General features: G+C 32.4%; 1 protein-coding gene and 1 long non-coding RNA gene across 2 annotated transcripts in view; one reads left to right on the top strand and one right to left on the bottom strand.

Moving 5' to 3' along the window:
• LOC129946610 (DNA-binding protein D-ETS-3) overlaps positions 1 to 23,732 on the bottom strand; it is a 98,220-nt gene that overhangs the window by 50,281 nt on the left and 24,207 nt on the right. The gene's annotated exons all lie outside the window — the stretch shown is intronic.
• On the top strand, positions 9,666 to 10,036 carry LOC129946632 (uncharacterized). The gene is made up of 2 exons (XR_008781627.1): positions 9,666 to 9,821; positions 9,880 to 10,036. It is a non-coding gene; the product is annotated as an uncharacterized LOC129946632 (long non-coding RNA).

Here is a 23,732-nt window from a genome sequence, read left to right as displayed (position 1 = left end):
TGAAGAAAATATTTCCTAGTTTGAATATATAACTAAAATCGAAGTTTGGATTCGGAATCAGCAATCAAAATTAACTCTAATAGAATTTATTCAAAACCGTAAAGAAATTCCATTCAAGGTCTTTCAAACTTTCGATAAAGTCAAATGAAGACCCATAAAAAGTCATCTCATAACTTTCAAGAAAATATGAAAACTAAGTGAGATACTAAAATGACTTAAAATGTTTCTAGAAGAAATGATTTGTACTTTGTAAAATCATTATACAATTTATTGTTAAGGGATATATAAAGTTAAACTCAACCTCACGACCACTGATTCCAGCTTGACTTGAGTTTTGGGAGAACCTTTAAAAGCGATTGTGTTTGATATAGGTACAAGACATAATGCTAACTACACATCAACAAATTTAATATTTTTTATATTAAACATACAAATAGTATAATCAATTTTTATTTACTTTACTCGATTTCGTATTAAAGACATTGTATTCCATTTAAAAGCTGTTAAAGTTTTGATAAGTTACTTTTAAAATCAACATTTTATTATTTTATCCATCAACATATAATTTCTATGTTTAAATTTGCTGATATGTTTTTGTGATCTCTAATCTAACATTTTTCTGACGTTTTTAGTCTAGCTCGTTCCAACTGAACCCATCATATCCTCATCGAGTTATTGCGACGGAGGAGTTGAGTTTTGGTTAAAAAAACAATTGGCCTTTTAAGTGGGAATAAACGGAATTATCGCATTTAAATGGATGATAATCCACGATATAAACAAAACTTAACTATTAAAGTTTTATAGCTCAATTACAAAACATTAATGTTTTAGACATGTGGTTTTAATGCAATAGCGTCGGAAGCCATTCAGGCCCGAATCAATTAATTTACAGAGATATCATTTTTCATTATATTAACAGCAATGTCACTTTTCAACACTAAGAAATGCAGCTGGGATCTGATTTATTCTCAAAAATGTGTCAATATTGGACTTTTAGATTGCTTAAGCCGCAAGGATCAAATTCACACTTTATCAATGTGATAATAATAATAATCTTTCTAAAGAGCTTAAGTATACCTCAGTTAAAACTTTTTGTCTCAGAGTTTACATCAATCGTGAAATTTTCTTAAAATTCCACTTCTCAACTAAAGTCATCAACTAATTACCTCAATTTCAAGATGCAAAATATCAACTTGGTGAATCAGTAAGTTTTTACGAACAATGAGTTGACTTCAGATTATTGAAATACATATTAGACTTCCATTGGAAAAAAAGGTAACCTAATTCCCTTAATAAAATACTTAATTGTTAATTAATTTTTACAATACAAATATGTTTACATACCTGCGAACAACATTGAAAAGTTGCTAAAACTTCCTGCCGAGCGAGACAAATAATCAGCTGATGTTTTAATATCAAGCATGGTGAAACAAACGTTTCTATAAAAATTGTTTTTTCTTTTTGTTTCTTCCTTATTTTTGTAGTCTTTTATTGTTTTTCTTTGTTATAAATTATTAACAATTATTAATAAACTGTACGTCGTCCTGTGTATTTATAACAAGTTCGAAATAGTTTTCCTCAAAAATCTCACTTTTATCATCACCCAATTGATATCACAGTTTCCATTATTTATTTTTATAAATTCACAATAACACAACGACAAAAACAATTCGGAAAAAGTACCAAAACAATTTAATAATAGAAAAAAGAAAAGAAAAAATCTAAATTGTCAACAACCAACAACAATTAGTCACAAATCAATATAGAATATCCTTTATTTTATTCCTAGACGCACATGAGTATATAGAGTATGTTTAGTAGATAGATATGTGTGCGGATAACTGTGAATAGTCTAAAACTGTATATTTGTTGTTATTGTTTAATATAAAATATTGTCACACTTTTGTCACGGACTCTCGCACAAACAAACGCAACAGCGAAAAAAGCGTCGTTGCCGTTGTCGTTTTCGAAGTCGTAGTCGTCCTTGTGCCTTGTTGTTGGAATATTGTTGATTGTATAATAGCGACGGCGGCAGTGACGGCAGCGGCGACAATGGCGGAACAGGAAAAGGAACGGGAAAAGCGACGATCGGAACCGGTTACCGTTACCGGACACCTTCACTTCCGGGCACAACTTTTATTTGTATTATATGGGATATCCTGCAGAGTGCTCCTTCGACATGTATGTTTGTTCTCTCGCTCTCCGTTTGTGACACACTGACAGCACCAACAGCAGCTCCACTCTCTCAATTATTATTTTTGGTCTTCCGTACAAAGTACTATGGTCAAAAGTGTAAAAAAAGGGTTTTTCGTTTTAAGAAAATATTCTCTCAATACGCCGCTATTTGAGCTATGACTAGCTCAATTTTTCAAAAATGTACCGAAGTAAATTTTTTTAAAAACGAAATACGATATTCGGACGATAACAACAACCGATCTGTGGCGCGGTAGTTTTACAATTGAATCCTTTACCGGGAATCCCACAAATGACATCCTCTCTCGGGAGTGCTATGCTTGTACCGAGCTCGCATTTCATATGAAATATAGGGGTGGACTTGGGTGAGGGTGTATAGCACATAATTCTACCCTTAGAATGGAAGTCGAAAGCACTGTCAGATATTAGAGAGGGTGCGGAATGTTGTTTGGATTCCTGCTGCTTTCTTCCTTCCCGAAAACTGATATAATCCGCACTCTAAGCGCCCTTCCGATTCTCTGCCAATCAGAGACGAGCCAAGGTGTGGCTTACTTGAGGGTTAAATGCGCACACACATGCACATGGGGAGGAAATTTTCCCGAAATTTATTGTCTCACAACTACTTTGGCAATTGGGGGTGTTCAAAAACGGGGGATGGTGGCTTTTGTGTTCTTCTCCCGTCATAGAACACAATTGGGTGTGGTGCTCGTTCTGTATAGAGCTATTTATGCCTTTAAGTCCCAAACAGTAGTTAACGGAACGACGACGACTATCCTGGCTGAAACCGGGCATATCGGGGGGTGTTGGTCGGTTGGGGTTGTTAGTTGCTGGTTGCTGATGGTTGTTGCTGGTACGGCGGCGATGCGCGGTGCGGTGCGTCGTGAGTCGTTCGTCGGGCGGAAGGTTTGGTTAACAGTGGATGATGGCTGGGATATAGCTGCATGGGCTTCAATGATGATGGGTGACACGAAGCAACAAGGACGGATGTATTATCCACTTCCTTTTTCCTTCCACCAAACACAAGGATATTACCGTTTCGTCGTTTTCATCGGCGAGCTCTCGTTGGGCTTTTCGCAATAGGTACAGCACATATACCACGGTGCGCGACCGAAGAGCCAGGGGGGCAATTGGTGTAGCTACACCTACTACTACTGCTCACTCTCGCACTTTAGATATGCGATGGGGGAGCTTATTTGTTCGAGGGACTCAAACCCCCCATTTTGAAATTCAAATGAATGAAGCTCAAGATAGCTAGCGCACCTCCGAGCCTTATGCGGGTGTCTGATGGGGGAATTGTTAAGTGGTGATTTCAACCTTCCCACACTCTCTTCCAACTTTAACCCCATCCCCATCCCCATCAACCCCCCTCTACAGCTCTTATATAGCAATGGAGGAATCTCTATTTGGTATAGTCTAGCGATGGAATTATAGTGTGCGAATTTGAGGGAATGTGAGTGCTTAATTAATTTTAAGATCAACTTCTTGTCGTTGGATATTATGTCTTCTATTTCTTTTTTTTCTTTCATTTTGCATTCAAATGAACACAGGCTGTTTCTAGGTATAGAGAAGGAAGCCATCAGGGACAGCAGTGAGGACGAGTAAGGGGTTACGGGCGACGGGTGTGCGATATGCGTATGGAAGCATTTCATATTTTCGTTCCATTGTTCTGCTTTTCAGTTTTAATTAAGTGTGAAAGAAACACGAAACACGAATAAGTAATTTTCGAGATAGAAAAGAAGAATGGAATGGCTGGAGGGTTTAATATAAAGGAGTAGGTACCTTATACCTATGCCAACAAAAATAGTGGGAGCATAACAAACACGAGGTACAAAGGCATTCTCTTAGGGATGGGAAATCTTGAGGTGCTGCAGAAAATTAATTAAATGTTTTGAGATTTTATTGAAGAGAATTAATTTACATTGAAATAGGTATACGTATAATAATATAGGTATAAGTAGTTAAACATAGGTAACTTTACCTTTTAAGCATGATACAATACCTTATAGTTGCTTTTTAAGTCTTTTTCCTCACAATTTAATAACAGATATACACACTTACCTATACATCAACTGATAAATCAAAATTTGTATTATCAACTTTAATTACGTGGTGTTCTTGATTTTTGAGAATTATTAAAAAATAATTGCCAGTGTTCAAACCTAAAGTACGGTTTTCAAGTGATAGCTGAATTATTTGAACGTACGATCATTTAAACAAGATAAAGGTAAAGGCCTGTAATATTTAACAAATTGGCAATCTTTTCTAAATCATAAGATGCAAATGATGTTAATGATGTTATGTACAAGCTGTCTCGTCACGTCTTATGTTCCAATATTATACCGTTTAAGTCTTTATTATGATTTTCATCATTGAAACCAATTATTGAAAATATCTGTCGTTTAAGCAAAATTTTCTAATTGGAATCAAGCATCGAGAATATTAGGTAAGAGTTGGTCATTTAAAGTAAAACTGACAGTTGGGAATTCAAATTTCAGCTGTTTATTGAAAACGATTATTGAAAAATCAATATTAAAAATTTCAATGATAGCTATAACTGGACACTAAGTTTGATTTGCGTTTTCTTTTTTTCTCTTTTTCTTCTTTTCGATTTGTTTTAATTTTCCGCTAATGTTCCCATTTTTGAATTGAAGTACCATGCTTTCTTTTTTTACAGAGCTCGGATTCTATTTTTTAGCTTTCTTAACACTTGTCATAATTGACTTTTGATACTTTTTGTAGGAGTATTATGTTGAACTCTAAAAGGGAAATAAACTCGATTAAGATTTGAAAATATATTGCAACTATGGTTCGTCATGTCTTTTAATCCATTTTTGGTAGTTTTTCGTTTTTAAACATTGTTGGTAAATAAACTTATTTATAATATACGGACTTTTACAGTGAAAACAAATGTTTGTACATACTCCTACGTATGAATGCTATTGGGAAACATGGAAAATATTTGTCTCAAATTTTAACTATTGAGGCTGAAAGCTATGACAAATAACTTAAGCACAAACACTTCATAAAGTTGCTAAAATTCTAGTATTTGACTCGCACTCATGAAATCGTATCAAACATATTTGAAATTCAACGTCTACAACCATTCAAAAAGAAGATATTATTCAGGTTTTCAATTCCGAATACTCCAAAAGTGTTCGAATAAAAGGTATTCGGGCTCTGCACCGGGCTCTATTTCGACCAATAGAATTAAAAAACACTCTTTAGCAACGAACATTTTTAAAAGGGTCCTACTAAGTAACTCGATTCTACTTTTGATTCTATTCGAAACTCATTTCCGAATTTACTTTCAAATCGTACTCCGTATGAAGATAGAATCGGATGCTGGTTATACAAACTTTGAAAAAAAATGTACTTTCGAGCGAATATTAAGTTGTTTGGTATTTGTAAAAAAAAAGAACAAACACATCAAATTTTTGGACAAGAATAATTATTAAAAAAATGGACACCGTTGGAGTTTGGTTCAATTTGCAAAGCAATGAAGAACGGTACGAGCAAATTGAACTCAGAAGAATAAGAGATAAATAATGGAGCTGAGTGAGAGTTTGTACAAATATATACGATAGAATATTTGAACGCATTCTTAATGAAAAATATATACTTTTTTTTAGTTTTGTTAAGAACTATCGTCTTACTTAAGACGGATTTTTGTTCTTACTTAAAACCATATCATCCGACATGACTACTCGCAGAAGACAAAATGCTACTTCGATTATCATTAAGTTATCAGCAGCATTAAAGTTTTTTGGCAACAAGAGTTACCAAAACTAAATCAGTGGTGACAAGCATTCTGGAATTGCACAGCAAACCATGTCAAAAATACTTACCGAAGTTTTCCATTCAATCGATAGAGTCATGTGCCCGCTGATGATGAATTTTGAAATGAAAGAGGAAGAGAAAAGAAAGTAAAAACCATTTCGAATGATTTACAGTGAAATATTTCTTTTTCAAAAAGTCCCATAGCAAGGTAATGAATAGCTACAATTTATCTTCTTTCAAGACTTGTAACAACTATATAATTCCCAGTTGTTCTATGTAGCTCGGATTATATGGAATCCCGATTTATTCGGGAAAATATGCGTCAAGACAAAGTGTAATGGTCATCTTCTGATGAGCCCAACCATTACACCGGGGCGAAATGAATATATGAACCCTGATGCTGGTTATATTTTAAATCATATCAAAAATCACGAATTCCCGGTGTAATTGGGGTGGTAGATGAAACTCAAATTTAATATTTTACTTCCACTTTGACAAAAAAAACCTTCGCTCGCAAACTTATTTGATGTAGAGTGATTATTTTTGATTTTGCCTTGTTTTGAATTCTACTCTCGAGTTACGTAGTTCCTCGTTTATTCAAAAGTTTATAAGAATATAGTTGGCACTACTAGAACTATTCGATTCTCGTTGGTTTGAAAGTAGGCAAATAGATACATAATACCGATTTTTCGAAATCGAGCAATTTCATTGTAGGATCGAGTTACATAGTATGGCCCCAGGAGTTATTGTAATCACGCTGATTTCTACAAAGTAATTTCTATAGTAAGGAACATTATCAACTCATGAGAGGTTGGGATATACGTACATCGAATTATAATTTGTTGAACCGCATTTTTCCGCAAAAATTAGAAAATTTCAAACCATTGTGACATTTGACAATTAAAATCTAAACCATAATCAAGATTGGAAGGATATACACTTCAACAACGCATTTACTACAAAAATGGTCACAATTTTCAAAATTAAATTACTTTTGGATCTTCGCAAAGCATCTTCCCCCCCGTAAATAGTGAAAATGGTTGAAGAGCTTTTGAGTCAAGTTAGTGATAGTGATGTGAAGTCATAACTGTGTTCGTTGCTTAAGAACAAACAGAGATATGTTACTGTAAACGAAAACCCAGATTTGTTGAAATTACATTGTACTGTTCTTTGCACAAGGTTTTAAGTCTTACAGATTTCAAATTTTAATTTTCAAAAAAACTCAAGACTGATTGGGTTCTTGAAATGCATTAATATGATTTGGAACTGCTTCGCAAAATGATACTGGTTAACAAAATTAATTCTTTTTTTTATATTGTGGCTTACAGAATACGGATTTTGTTATCCTGAATTACATATCTCTCTGAAAATCAAAGAAAAAACGCATAAAACGCTGTTTTTAACGCTAGTTTGACTCACAATTTTGAAAATACATACATACATTATACATTAATGTACATATTTTTCAACATTTAGTTTTAGATTTGATTTTTAGTGATGATTTTGGACTCAGATGGAAGGTGAAGAATTACAACAAATTAGAATTTTCGACAGATAAATAAGATACCGAAAATATTTAAACAAAATATTCAAGAAAGTGATTGTAGAGGGCTATCCATTTTTCGGTTTTAAAAGTAAACGTAAAGAAAAGACATTGAAAATATTTGTTTTCAAGATATTTCTTTTTTATTATAAATTCTAAACGTTGACATTTTCTGTGAAACAGTGCATCATTCAAATGAATACCACGCGAATTGTTGCAAGCGTCGTTTCTTTTGAGGTAATTTTCGAACACTTTCTGACACATATTGAGTGCATGGTTGCCAGTTTTGTCGTTTTCGACCAAATCATAATTTTCTCACTTGGTCGCATGGTCATTTCTAATTCCATTTCCATTTCGTCCCTTTTTTAAGAAATTGAAAAAAACTCGACTCTATTCTCAAAAATAAAATGCAAGCCTAAAATACCTTTCATTTTTAAACGGTACATAAATGTATTTAATTGAATGCATAGCATATAGCGTTTATCTGCATAAACATGGTCTTTCTTGTAGCCCCACAAAAAAAAGTTCAGCGTTGTCAAATCGCAAGCCGTAGTCGCTCGAGTTGTGTGGCATGTAGCACACAACTTGTTAAAACCACATTACTCTCTTAGTCTTATTCTTCAATGTCTACTATTCTACAAGTCGTTTATCATAACACGATCATGACGCTCCGAATTGCCGGTGGCAGTCGTTCCATCATCGTTAGGAAGTAAGGTCCAATCAAAACCTCCGGAGAGTGCACCAAAAACTGACTTTTTGTGGATGTAAGTCTTCTTTTCAATTGCTTGTCGATTCTTAGAACAAAGAAAGAAAAGAACAAATAAGACAATTTTGTTTATTGGCGTTTCTACCGAGTGAGAAATGTGCTTCGTCGCTGAAAAGACATTTGTTCGAAAAATCGCCGTCCACCGCATGTTGTTCAAGCACCCATTCGTCGTATCTACGAAAGCTGTGAATGGTCAACTAACTTCAGTTGTTGTGTGAGCTGGACTTCATAAAAATTTAGGTGTAGATCAAAATGCAAAATAAGTCATAATGTTCCGTAAGACAATCCTTAGTCCTAAGAACGTCGAAGAATCGACCGATTTGGCTCATCGGCAACACTTTAACTTACAGGCTATGTAAACTATACTATTACTATGTAAATCTATGTATAATCTCCTCTTAAAACACGATAACTACATATCTGTGGCAGATTCACCTTTTTTGGAGATTTAAACGATCCTGATTTCGTAAATGTCAGATTTTCAATTGAAAAAGAAAAATTAATTAAACAACCTAGTATGGCAGATGTCGAATTCCAGTCCTATATACTTTTGAAACCGCAAAATGAATAACCCTCTATTATTGGTTATAAATACTAAAAATACTAGGATTCATCTATTTTGAGAAGATGATAATTAAATTTCGTTATTTTTTTCCAAAACTTAATTCAATTTATGAAGAAAAAGTCAAATTTTGAAGCCAGCCCTCTTAGTATATTTTGCAAATTATTTTATTATTGTTATGAGTTAAGCAATTTAAAGATCCAAGACCGCATAATTTCTTTAATTTATTTTAATTTTATTAAACTACTCATTAAATTCATTCTTATATAAGAAAAGTACATAATGGATACCAGTTAAATTTGCACTAGTTTTATAGACTTGTATAATTTATTCATTAAATGAGTTTGGTTTTATTTGCCAAACAACTATAGAACTTTAATAAAATGGACAAATGTTCTATTATTTCTAGACAAAAACTGACTAATCTTTTAAAAAAGAAAATTAATATTTGGTGTTAGAAAATATGAAAATTACACTTAAAACAAACAAATTTCAGTAAATGTTTACAAAGTTTCTGAGTTTTGAAAACGAATATGCTTTTATTGAAATTAATTTACTTCGATCTCATTTATTTAACGAAAATACATACAATTGTCTGATGTTTCAAGATTGAATATAAAATAGAATTTAAAAAGTTCTTCTTTCTAAAATAGAATTTGAATCTCGGTACAGGACTGAAATCTAAAAAAGATATTTCAAGACTTCAAAGCTAATTAGCTTGGTTCATTGTTTTGATATTTTACTGTATTAATATAAGTTGGCCCATTGTCTTGGGGCTATAAATTGAAGTTTGATTAGAAGTAAGGAACCATTCTTATACTCTGTCTAAAGATTGAAACGTTTAATCAGTGCTAATAATTGTAAAACTTTTGTTTTCTCAACATGAAGTTTTTTAGTATTTTTATCTTCATTGCCTTCTTCTGTTTGACTACGGCTAACCCACAATATTATAATGAAGAAGTGGTAAATGAATTCAACAGGTAAGTCATTCTTGATTCATTTTCAGTTTAAAACAATTATTTCATTTTTTCCAAACAGATATAAGGCCGTCAATGCTCGCAATGTTTTCCCACGCCGACAATCTATTCAAAAATTACAATATATTGAAGGAGATGAATCTTTCCCATAAGAGATGTAAACTATCCAAAAATGAAAAAAAAGCATTTTTAAAATTAGAACGAAATAAAAAAATACGGAACCAAATTTTAACGGTGTTTGTTTATTATATATTGTTTCACTATAAATGGACCGATATTCAATTTCGTGAAGCTTTAAAATTGGTCAACATTAAGCAGTTAAAAGTCGAAGCTCCTAGCTTGCAGTTTTGAACAAAAAGTGTAAATCATCAACGTTCAGGGAAGAAGTTGAGCACGCCAAAAGATTTAAACAATTCTTCTTCGACACTTTTTTTTAGTATCGGGGGAAACCATCGGGAAAACCATCAACACGGATAGAAGATCAATGAACGTACTCTTCAGCACAGGGATATGACTACAGCAAGTTTGCGAAAAGGAGTGAAGGTTATGAAAATATACTTTATCAACTACATCAGGCCTTTTAACAAATGACTCCAGGAAATTGGTAGTGAAAGCGTTACAGCATCAGCTTCACTTAATGAAAGCTATACTTGTAAGTAAATTTAACTGGAAAGCCATTTCATTTTGACAAATTGACAAGTTTTTAAAATTATTTAAGATTCTCTTTCAAAGAGGTTCAATACAATCAGTAACATAACTCGAGTATACAAAATTAGAAAGAGGCTTGATAGCCGAAAATTTCAAAGAAAGCTACTAACTGGTCATAATTTTTATAAGTACAATAATCATGAATAATAATTTTCTTCTTCTACGTTAAAAAAAAAGGACAAAAGGCTCTTGAATACTTTACGAGAGGGTATTAACAGAGAAGACATTATGGGGGACTCCTCCCTATGAATCACATGGCACAAATCAAAACAATATGTTCCTTGAATATTGTCGAGATTTAATTGAATGTAGTAATTTTTTTCTGTCCCGTTTCACATTGAGCACATTCAATGTAGTTGGCTTTTTAGCCAACGGCACTATATGAACAAGGAACACATTAATTCGACAACAAAGGGCGCGGGCAGGACCGACTAGCTATACATTACATAGCTAACACTTAGTAAAAATATTCATTCAAAATCCATATCGCTCGTCGAAACGAGCATCAAACGTTATAGAAACATTGGACACATAACAACTTCAACGAAATGCAATGACGATGTTGGCATTGGCACGTGCAATTCGCGTGTTACATCATTCATACGTCATTAATGGCCACGTGCAGTCTTATAGCCGGGGTTAACACGAACAACTATAATATTACACTCTGGCTTTTTATTTGAGGAACTGGGATACTGCCGGGATACCCTGCCTGCCTGGTCCTGGTACAACAAATAACTAAATTGTCGTCTTATCGAACATACGTTTACGGATGGAAAGCTTTTGGGCATTTTTGTTATTGTTTGACTTCTTAAAGAAAACAATGAGCGTATATAAAGCGGCAGAGAGATTGTGTTCAACGAAGTCGACAGATAGACAGACAGAATTAGATGAGGCTGACAGTTGATTTAATGCATACGTATCATGATACAGAGCTTGAGGAAATGTGTGCACTTTGGTGACCACTAACACGACCATCAACCAATATAGCATCCTCCCACCAACGCCCGCTACCGCCACTGCGTCGACAAAGTATCTTCAGAATACCTTTTTTGTCACTTTGTCACATCACCACAGTGTTGATACAATTGATGGTTTCTTGCTAGAAGGGATATTGTGGGAGGTTATATCACTTAAGAGCATTTAAAGTTTTTAACTTTTAGACTGTTGACTCAAAGGCGATACAGAGGGGCATTTTTTCAAAGTTATATGAGCCTGAGTTTTAAGTGAGTTTTAATTGATTTCTTCAAAACCGAAAGTCCTATTGGAACGGACTATAGTTTAAATACATTTAAATTAGGAAAGTTTTTCCATTCCTTCATCCATTAATCCTTCGATATACTATCGATATCAAATGAGGTTAATGCCCAAAATAAAATGTACTAAAAACTTGCTGCATTAACTCGAAATATAAAAGAAATTACCCATGTTTTTCTATGATATTAAAAGAGAGTAGTCTAGTAATATTTTTAGTATAAAGTTATTTTTAATAGGACGTTTAATTTTGATATTAGAAAATACTTATTTTTTAAGAGAAATCAATGCATATTCATTTCATTGTAAAAAGAAAAGTGATATCTTCACGAATTCCATCTTTGAGGTTTTGAATGGAATGTAAAATATATTTACTGACCTTCTTTTTAACATAGACCGAAAGAAAAATAAATAAAAAAGGTGTCAAATCAGAAGAACTCGGTGAGCAATAATTGTGATCAACTCTTCGAGAAATAACATGGAAACTTTTCTTACAAATTGCTTTTGTTTCGTTGCGCTGTTGAAGCGTGTTTAAGAAAAATTTGACTTATTGTTGTTTTCTTATTTCAAAAAACTACATTGTTTTTATTTTTTTTAAAAAGGCATCAATTTTACCACGCAAGATAGCAAATCGAAAGTTATGCACATTTGAAAGCTCGTAAAGTTTGGTTTGAGTCAAATAAAAATTATATATTTTGATTAAACAAGTTTGATGTTATATTTCACAATAATGACATTTTTTTTAAACGTTATCAGTTCGATAATACCAAGAATGATGTTAGACCGTAATGAAGCAACGACCTTAAAAGATTTTCAGAAATTCTCGTAATATAATATTTTGTTTACAAGCTTTAACGATGAGGGTTTGTTTCAGGAATATTAGTGTGGATAATTTTTTAAGAGTAATTTTAAGTTTTGATATTAAACTTGAATTTCAATATTTCAAAACTACAACTATTGCTGCGATCAATCGGTTTTTAAAAAAGTTGTTATCTTTTAATTTTTAGACAAAATACTTATTCCAGATTTGTTCAAGATCGTTTTAAATAGAGGTCTTATAGAAAAATTGTGCCTCTATGTATAGTTGAGTATGAGACACCCAAACGTTGCATTAAAAAAACTGTCTCGATACAAACATTTTGCTTTGGTAACCATTTCTAAATTGGCTTTGAAAATTCTAAAAAAAATAATACTACTCCTAAAAATAGTATACCATTAATATATGCAATATTTTATATAAAAGGATATATTTTAATTATTATTTCCAAAATTAAGGAAAAAAGTTCCCAAAAATGTATGTTTCCAAGAAAAGTCCTTAAAAGTTAAATTTAAATTCAATTTGCAATAATAAACGCAACTTGTTTCAAAATACACTTAAACATTCTAAAAGAATTGGGAAGGATATTTTTTTTTATATATTGTGCGCGCACTAAAGGGGCTATGAATACCCTTATATTGATTGAACACAGTGCGAGCAATTAGGAAAGCAGGATAGGATAAGAAAGGAGAAACCGATGCACATTAGGTTTGAATGTCTGCACATTTTAATGAGTTTAACATATTGAGCCTGGTAAAGCATTCCACATTCGGGTAGTGCGGCTAAAGAAAGAATCTCTATACTTAACAGTATGTCCGAAATTAGGCTCGAGGGTAAATTGATGGGCATTCCTAGCAATGCGGGTATTACGGTTGAATTATTTAAGGGGAGGAATGAGCATTGAGTTTTCGAAGCATTAAATTCTACACAATTTTTGATTCCCCATTGAACAATACTGTCAAGATCAGAATTTAATCATAGTGTGAGAACATGAATTTATGAAAGTTCTTGAAAGCACTCCATTTAAACGTTCATTATTTGAAGAAGAATATCAGAATTTCTAAACTCTTACTTATTACCCTTTTCATATACAACCAAATAAAATTTCAAGAATTCAATCATACTATTTAACCATTTTATTCGGTTGTTTTAACAAAAATAGCAGTATTAATGTATTTTTCGTAATAGCAACATAACTATATTAAGTAATCCTTTTCAAAAATTCATTTTACATTTTACATTTTGCAGTACTTCAATTATAATATTCATCACCTTAACCTTTTAATCTAAGCTAACTTTTCCTTAAACTAAAATCTGCTATATTAACAATAGTCGATAGTCATCTTAAAATTTGACTAAATTGTTGCATTGAAAATAGTCAATATAACAACATTATATTAAAAAAATTGGTTTCTTGAAAGTCAGTAGAACAATTTTCGATTGTCAATTTCCGGTAGTCAATATGACAACACAAATAATCGATAGAACAACTGTGGTAGTCAATATGACAATTTGGTTATCATATTGAACACTAAAATTGACTAACCGGGTTTCAAATTATATTACGGTTTTCAAAAAGAATTGTCATGTTGACTATCAGTTGTAGTATAGCAACAGTTGCAGTATAGACTATCATGCTAAGTCAATTTGGTAACCGTAGTTCTAATTTCTCTTAACCCAAGTTGTCATATTAACTACTGCAGTTATTATATTGACGAACGGAGTTGTCATATTCACTACCAAGTTGTTAACAAATTTCGAATACAAAAATTGACAGCCAAAAATAGTCCAATGGCGGTAAACGGCTGAACATTGACTGTTCAATAGTCAATTTGACTACCAAAAAAGTCAATAGGATGACTTTTTTTCGTTCTGTTCAAGCATTTATTTAAACATTCAAACTTACGCCTGATGATAAAAATTAGTAACTTCTGCTTCATGAAACCACTTTTTTTATAATATTCTATAGCGTCTTTTTTAGTAAGAGTTCGTTCCAATTTTAATTTAATGTACTTAATAATAAAGTATATCTATCAGAGTATTTACAGAAAATACTTATCAGTGCATTTAAGATATGTATTGAAGGATATTCTGTTAAAATGGAATTGAATACAAAAAATTTCAGAATGCTAAAAATAGTGATCTAAAAAGAATGATCCGTAATTGGGTTGATCTGCAAAATCTCCATTTAGCAATGCGGGTATATTAACTGCAGCATAGTACGTCAAAATTTTCAATCGCCAGTAATATTGGTAATTCAACTAGATAATGACCTAAAGAATATTTCAAAACGGAAAAATAAAATGGTTTCCATAAGAGAAAATAGGCATTTTCATGTGGTCTTCTTTATTTCATGACCATTATTCTATTAAAAATTTGTAAGGAGGTTTTAAAAAGGCTGCCCAAAACATGTTGGGCATCTGTTTTTTTTAAATCATAAATAAAACAATACTTTTTAAAATCTTACCTTTAAATTTGTATACTACATTAGTTTTTTAAAGTAATCCATTCTATATTCACAACATGTCCATCAAAATTTAACTGTTGATGATTTTGCAATGTACAAATCTTTAATAAATCATTTTATAATTAGTTTTGGGACGCCGCAACCGCCGCCGAATCGGTCTTTTTTTAATCTTTCTATTTTAAAGCAATTTCTTAGTTTTGATTCCAAATCCAAACTCCGATTTTAATTATATGTTTTTAAACACAGAAATACCCGTTTTCAACGTTATCAACTTCCCATAGGCAGTTATTGTAATGGGTCTCATTTGTGGAATTGAATTGAAAAGAAGAAAATTGCGTCGGTGTTTTTTTTTCCCCATAGCAGTTTTAAAAAAAGGTGAACATTTTGGTTAACCCTAAATATCTCATGAACCAATGACGCTAGAGATTTGAATTAAACTTTATATTATAAACTGTAACATGATACCAAACCAGTATATTTTTGGAAAAATCCAATTAACGTTTTTTTTATAAATCAAAAAAATTGAAAAAAAAACATCTGGTAAAATTTTGGGAAAAATCGAATTGACAGTTTTTTTTTAAATAAAAACCTAAACAAAATTACTCAAAGTTGGTAAAAATTGATTTTCGAATGAAATATCTTTTCATAACTTTGAGATATTGGCTTCAAACTACTTTTATCTTTTAAAAAATATTGTTGTCAACATTCAGTAAATTTTGATGAAAATCAAATTGACAGTTTTTACAAAAAAATAAAAACCTAAAAAAAACAAAACTTAAACTAGGTAAAAATTTAATTTCGACTCAAATAGCTATTCAAAAATTAAAAATGTTGTCTTTAAGCTTTTTTATTTCACAGAAAATATTGCTTTCGATATTTAATAGTTTTTTTAAAAAATCCAACAATCTTTTTTTTTATAAAAAAAATATTAAATCTACAAAAATTGTAAGCAAGATTATAAATTGATGTTTGGTTCTTGATATCTCTCAAATTAATTTTATTCATCTAATTTGTAAAAATTAGAACTGCTACTAAAATTGGTAAAAAATTGTTTTCAACTAAAAATCTATTTAACAAAACTAGATTTTCAAACTAAACTATTATTTTATATGAAAAATATTGTTGGTAATTTCAAAATTTTTAAGAATAATTCAACTGAAAACTTTTTTAGCCCAACACGAAAACCTACAAACTTTTAAGCAAGATAAATTGACAGACGGGATGGGAAATTATCAGTGTGTGTCTCATCCCAGCGTCTTTTTTTCAATTAATTCCAAAAACTTGATAACCCTAAAACTACTTCGGGTGATTTTTGGTCTGATCGGCATAGATACAACGACGAACTTAACGGGCTCTACAGCGACACTGAATAAAATTCCAACGAATTAGATAACTGGGTCATTAAGAGCGAATGGACATCAACGGTCCAGCCCGGAAAGTCTTCGAATCCAATACAGAAGGAACGGTGCAGGTTAGGAAGACCGCGACTCAGGTTGCGCACGCAGGTTGGAAAGATCCTTAATCAAATTGGAGTACGAAACTTGAGACATCTAGATAGGGTCCGAGCTGGCTGAAGACGTATGTTGATTGAGGGCCAGGTCAGCCCCGGCCAGGTAGTACCACCTTATGTAAGCATTGCAGGTGAAGATTAATAATTCGAAAAACTTTAGGAAAAAGTAGGATTTGATTGCCTTCCACATTATCTCGTTGACCAGTGTTATTAAAGACATAAATAATTAAATAAAATTATCCTACGACTTAGTTAATAAAAATTGTTTAATACCACCGAAAACGCGTTTCGTTGTTTACTGACATTTTTGTAAACGGTCTTAAAATATCATTTCATATTTTTTTTTTCAAATGAATACAAAGAATAGCTTGACTTGGAATATAGAGTTAATTTAATTCTTAATAACTTCGATAATTAATTTATTTTGGAAGAACTGCTGTTTTTGTGAACAAAACTGTACATTTTAATTGGGCTTTTAGTATGACAATTTTAAAACTCAACAAAGTTTTTTTTTCAAAACTTCGAATTGATTGAATTGATGAAAGCCATTTTAAACATTCGAAAACTAAAAATTGTTGAAATAGGCTAAAATGTATGTGATATTTAATTTTTTTTCAACTATGTAGCTCTTTTAGTTTAACCATATGGTGAGTTGTAATTGTAACTATTTGTAATTTATTTTAAAATGCAAAAGATTTGTACCTCTTATTCAATCTGTAGGCATACATATATATTTACACACATTATATTTTACGTATACTCAAAAACATATTTTGTTGATCAAATATTCCAACAGAGTAACGTATAATTATAAATGTGACGCAGAGTGGAAACGAACGGAATGAAAGCCAACGCGTCAATCCGCGAAAAAAGTTAAAACCTCCATATAACCCCACTATATCCACGACACCACCACTGCCTATCCCCATCGCAACAAGGGACGCGTTCTCTAGGGCGAACATCATTGTAACAGACGGTGCCAGAAAAGGTACAACCAACAGTCACCCCTGCCTCCAGAACAAGCCCATCAAATGCAAAAGGAGGGAGGCAATGCTCTGGATGCGATGATAGTTACTCTTTCGGAACAGATTACAGCAATGATAATATGCTCTGCTATGTTCATGGATATGTATATTCTGATGGTGATGATGATGATAATGATGTCTCCTTGATGAAGACCATTAAGAGCTATATACAGCGAGGAATTCTTATAGAACATCAAAACTCTTGATGGCACGAAACAACCTAACAAATATATACGCACCAGTTCTATTCATAGCTCTAAAGTTATAGTCCTTTCCGGAAATTAAGTTATGTGGGTGGATTGCGAGATTGTTCGCGATTTTGAATATGAGGGCACGAAAAGATATACCAGAGTGGGGATGAGATTCATCCTTCTTCTAGAATCAGCCTTTTAAATGCACTCAAAGTCACAGCAGGCGTCAAATTTTCTCATTTCGCATCAAACTATGGACAGAATTTAATTTCTTTTAATAAAACAAGGGCTGTTGCGTGCGTTGTTGCACAAGTATATGCAAAACGAAACAGATGCTTTGAGTCCTTGATTGAGAGGTGGAGGCGGACAACTTAAAATTATAAACTCTCCTACTGCGTATAACATCGTTTTATTTATGAATTGAATTTCTAACTCCGACGAAATCGTTTCCTAATAATCAACTTTCGGTCAGATATCATAACAGAAAACAGAAAACATCACAGTTTGTGAAGAGGGTTGGAAAAGTCAAATCAAATGTCAAATTGTTTACACCCTTGGGGTTGCATAAACTACCATCACGTTGATTGTCCACACCACACCACCGTACCTCTCCTCACCATCACAATATGTGTACACTAGGAAAAGACAATATTGCGCTTCAGCTTCAGCCTATAACGCTGTTCTCTACTCTATATAGATAGATAGTTTATAGAGAGGGTTGGTTTGCATGTATAGCATAAAGCATATTGTCATTGTCACTGTCCTCTCAATAAAAGATACACGACTCGATTGAGAGAGATACATTGGGTTAGAGGGCCGTGGGAAGTTAGTTCCGATTTCGAAAGTGTGCTCGTAATTTTAGACAAAAGTCAATTTAACGAGCGACCAGTTATTTATAGCTTGACACGAGAACTTTGTATTCCATTCCGCGACGATTCGGTTTCACTTTGGTTTTGGTTGCAATTCAGTTATACTCCGATACAGTTCCTGGGCCTAGGCTAGCCTGACCTGGCCTTACCTATAGACAGATAGCTCGTGACTCGGTTTTCAGTTCGACACTCTTCTTTGGTAGAATATGCGGCTTGGGTGCGATCATTGAGAGATGATAACCTGGATATTGCTTTACATCAGTAGCTCTCCGTTGAGTTGAGTGTGTTAATTGTTTGTTTGTTGTCCTGTAGAAGTTAAGTGCTGGGGTGGGTTTGAGATAGGGTTTTTTTTCTTTATTAAGTCTGTACCTTACATAGATTTTGAGCTATGGGAAAAAAGTTATAGTTATGGAGAAAAATATTGACTCCGGAACCTTATTGCTCACTTCAGTCGCACGATGGTAATTGTAGATTTTTTGAAATAGAATTATGACACTATTGTTTGTTGCACGAGATCAAAGCAATAAAATGTTTAGCATATGTTTTTTGTATGGTGAAGGTGATTATGTGATTGTATGTTTTTTATGAGGAGAGCTACCTAAGTAAACAGTGGGAATTTAGGGAAATTATGGACATTTTTGGGTATTTTTGGTGGGAAGGTGAGCGTAACAAACAACCAACATGAGTTACAGCCTTTGTGGAGATATGTGTGTTCGGTTAAGGAAATAAGGAGGTTCAGCAGTAGAAGACGGAATCTTTTTAAAAATTCAATAAAATGGCTTTATTTTGTATAAATTGAGCTATTGACTATTATTGGAACACAACGTAGGCCTGCAAGTGGCTGCCCTGACAGGCTTTGGAGTAGCGCTATCTTATTTTTCAAGACCTTATTGATTCATCAATGGCTCTTGAAGTACTTGAATGATATTGGTTCTAAGTATTGTTTCCTAATTGTTAGCATAAATTTGGTCTTAAGTCTCTGGCCTCTAAGCCGGCTAATAAAAATCACAAAGATAACTCCAAGAAGATCGGTTATGCAATATGGTATGCCCGTATGAAGTTTCGTGCCATCATGTATTAATAATTCTTCTAGTACCTACTTGCATTGACAACATATTTTCGCGTTTTCGTATGAATAATAAGTTTAATTTGTTTGGAAGTGTTTTAAATTATAAAATCACTGATCACAAATTAATCGTTTTAAAAAGCAATGTTTTGGAAAATATTTCATAAAGAGGATCTTTTAATAGATTAGCATTTGGAATTTAAGGATCAAGTTAATTCTGAAAAGTATCCATCTTCTTCCTGTAATGTTTTTAACTCAATCTTGTAAAAGCATATCAATATAAGTTCTTCTTTTTCCATCAAGAACAATAAAAAAAAGTTTTTAAAGCTTTGGATGAGTCATTTTCGAATTTACGTTATGTAAAGCTGTTAAAACTAACATTGAATCAACTCGTGAAAATTCATGCAATAGAAATTAATTTTGCGGACGATATTTAATTTTGCGATTCAATTTTTTTTTCGAATCAAATATTTTAAAATTTAAATTTCTTTGTTTATTGCAACTGTCACTGATTAACGCAGTTTAGAATTTGAATATTTACAACCTAACAGTTTTGCTTTCGATGCTATTTCCTCTTTTGAAACTTATACACTTATTTTATCATTGGAAAACAAAAACCTATTTACTTACTTCAAAAATTTATTCAGACGTCTCAGATGTGTTAAGTTATTTTTTTAACATCCCCTAGAAAGTTATTGTAATATATCCAATTTGTCAAATTGAAATTTTTGACAATTCTCGACGTTTCAAGGATCCTAGAATACATGCATACGCATGTACGTACGTTCGCGAAGTTTTTTCGTCATCCATAGCTCAAGAACCAGGAGATTTATCGACTTCAAATAAATTGTGTTCTTCAGATAATAATGAAGAAATATAAAGAGAGGACTTTTAAAAAAATTGCGTATATGTTTTTTTTACCATAGCAATTTAAAAAAGTTTTTATCTCCAAAATATTTTTTTGAAAAGCAGAATAAGATTTTTTCATCTGATTTCATTTTGAGAAAAATCAAATTGATAGTTTTTTTTATAAAAAATAAAAACCTAAACAAAAAATAAATAGAAGTTTCTTTTCGAAACATTAAGATATTGGCTTCAAACTAATTTTATCTTTCAAAAAATATTGGTGTAAACATTTTGTAAAATTTTGAGAAAAATCTAATTGATAGTTTTTTTTTACAAATAATACAAACTTGAACCAAAATCAATAAAAGTTGGTACAAATTGATTTTCGTTTTAAATATCTATTCAAGTCTATGGCTTCAAACTTATTTTATGTTATGAGAAATATTGTTATCCATATTCGGTAAAATTTAAAAAAAAATTAATTGACAGTTTTTCTTACAAAAAATAAAAACCTAAAAAAAAACAATACTGAAACTTGGTAAAAATTTACTTTCGACTCAAATATCTTTTTAAAATTAAAAAAAATTGGCTTCGAACTTATTTTATTTCACAGACAATATTATTTTCGACATTCAGTAAATTTTCATAAAAATCCAACAGTCGGTTTTTTCATTCATTTCATTGGTAAAAATTGATATACGGTTTTCGATATCTCGTGAATAATAGAAGACATTGACTTCAAATGCAAATTTTATTCATCCAATTTGTATTTATTTATAAAAGAAAAAAAAAACTTTTAAGAAATGCTACAATTGGTAAAAATTGGTTTTCGACTAAAAATCTCGTTAACTAAAATTTAGTTTGAAATCAAACTATTTCATCATATGCAAAATATTGTTGGTAATTTAACTTTTTTTAAATTCAACTGACACCCTTTTAACCTCTTTTTAACTTTAGTGTTTAACAAGCTTGTTTTCCTCAACAATTTTAATAGGAGGTGATTTCTCTTTATAAAAAATAAGAAAGAACAAATATGTCAAGCTACAGATCTATTTCTGCCCTTCCCACCTCCTCAAAAATTTTGTAATTAAAAAGAATTACTACTGTCTTATATACATATATAGTGCACAGGGCTGTGGGGAAGGCAACCAGTGCGGAAGGAGGTGCTGCTAACTCTTGTATATCAGCTGTTTAATTCTTTGATTTCGTGCAGAATTTGTACAGGTTTTTTACAGCCAGTACAGAGCGGCTCCGAATTCTGATTGAGAAATTATCGTAGAAGAAAAGTGGCCAGCAACATTCGTTGGTCTTGTCAAACTGAAACTACGAAAGCCTTAGTCAACGGCTATTCGGAAATCGAAGAAGCTCTAACCAGCTTATCTTCCAATAAAGAGCATCAAGACATATCGTGAGGAATGAAGCAACGCACCTTCTACAGAAGATGAGTGGTCTCGAAACCGCTTTGTTTTTAACATTTTGGAACGATATTTTGGAGCGATTCAACGCTACAAACAAGACAAACATTTTGGTAAATACGAGAAAGCAGCCAAAAAATATCCCATACTGATGAATATGTACAATCACGCACCTGCACCAGAACGAGAAATTGTGAGATGAATCCGCTAGATTACGGGAAAGAACAAGACGCAAATCTGTCACCAAGGAAAAATACAAAGTATCCGCCTTCATCAGGCGTTGGACCACAATGGAACAAACCCGTCTATCGCAGCTTTCTCTCCAGAGCATTGAAAGCGATTTACTCCGAGAACTGGATTTGAACGAAATTATCAATGAACTTTCGGCGAAAACATATCGAAAGGTTCCGCTCGTTAACCCTAAAATTTAATTACAGATAATTCATTTTTACGATTATATTTATACATATGTGTTTGTTTTAAACTAAAGGAATCTATTTGGTTTTACAATAAATTATTGAAAAACTCGAGTACAAAAAAAAATGGTTTACTTTATTTTCAAAATAATTTGAGGCGAGGGGGCCTCCGCTCCTTTAATGCCCCGAGGCCTCTGGACCTCTAAATCCGGCCTTGATAATGCAGCATTTTGAGGAGTTATTTTTCAATGGCTGAAGTCATATTTTTAAATAAAGAGTTCAAAAAGCAAATAGTATAAAGAGTAAAGCTCAATATCTTAAATCTGTAGTACCTCAGGGCTCCGTACTCACTCCCTTGTTCTTTCTAGTTTATATAAACTCTTTCTTTAGATTGGAGTTGAATGAACTTCCTACAGCTTTTGCCGATGATATATCGTTTACCTTTAAGTCAAATTCAGAACATAATTGTAGCATTAAAAGTGAAGAAGATCTTGAAAGTCTTAGAACTTAGGACTCCGTTAATCCTTAGTGAAACAAAAACTAAAATAATATCATTCAAAACTCCTTGTCATTAGCTTTCCAATTACAGTTTTATATTTCGATCAACTGAAAGTTGGCCCTTATTCAAGGGTTTGGGAATTCTACCTTTGAGACACCTTTACATTTTTAAAGTACTTAAAGAATTTTTCAAGCTAACTGGCTTGGCTTAAACAATTAACAGATTGTCACCCGACATCAGTTTATAATTCATGTAAATTTAAGTTCGCTATGTATTATTCAATACTAACTTTAAAGCTAAAGAATGATAACTATTATTTATTCTTTATTTATTGTAATGATTTTATAAACTACTATTAAAATAAAAATGAATGAATAAAATGTATTTTTAATTCTAATTTCTAATTAATAGCCGTTCGGATTCCATCCCTGCAATTACTCGCACACAGGAATGGTTGACAGTTGTAAGTCACTAGGCCCTGGTTCTCTATTGACTGTTTCGCCACTTAATTTATTTTAAAAATTCTAATTTCAAATTCTAAAAAAAACTCCACTAAATCCATTTCTTTAATTTCAGTAAAACAAAAAGTCGGTTAACATGTCCCATGTTCAGCCTCATTTTCGGAAAACAAATTTCCAAAGGTGCCATCATTCTACAGCCAAACCAAAATGTCACTTTCTATGGTTGCATTGGCTTTTCGTGTATTTCGTGCGCCATAAATTGCTGAGTAAATTGGATCCTGTAGTTCAAAGGAGACCATTAGTGTTACTACATAAGCAGACCAGTCTAACGAACTTTTGTACAAAACTCCGTTCAGCCGAGGTGTGACAC

The sequence above is a fragment of the Eupeodes corollae genome, chromosome 2 (genome assembly GCF_945859685.1).
Source record: "Eupeodes corollae chromosome 2, idEupCoro1.1, whole genome shotgun sequence".
NCBI lineage: Eukaryota > Metazoa > Arthropoda > Insecta > Diptera > Syrphidae > Eupeodes > Eupeodes corollae.
The sequence above is the reverse complement of the archived record's forward strand: the minus strand, read 5'-3'. Positions and strand labels throughout refer to the sequence as shown.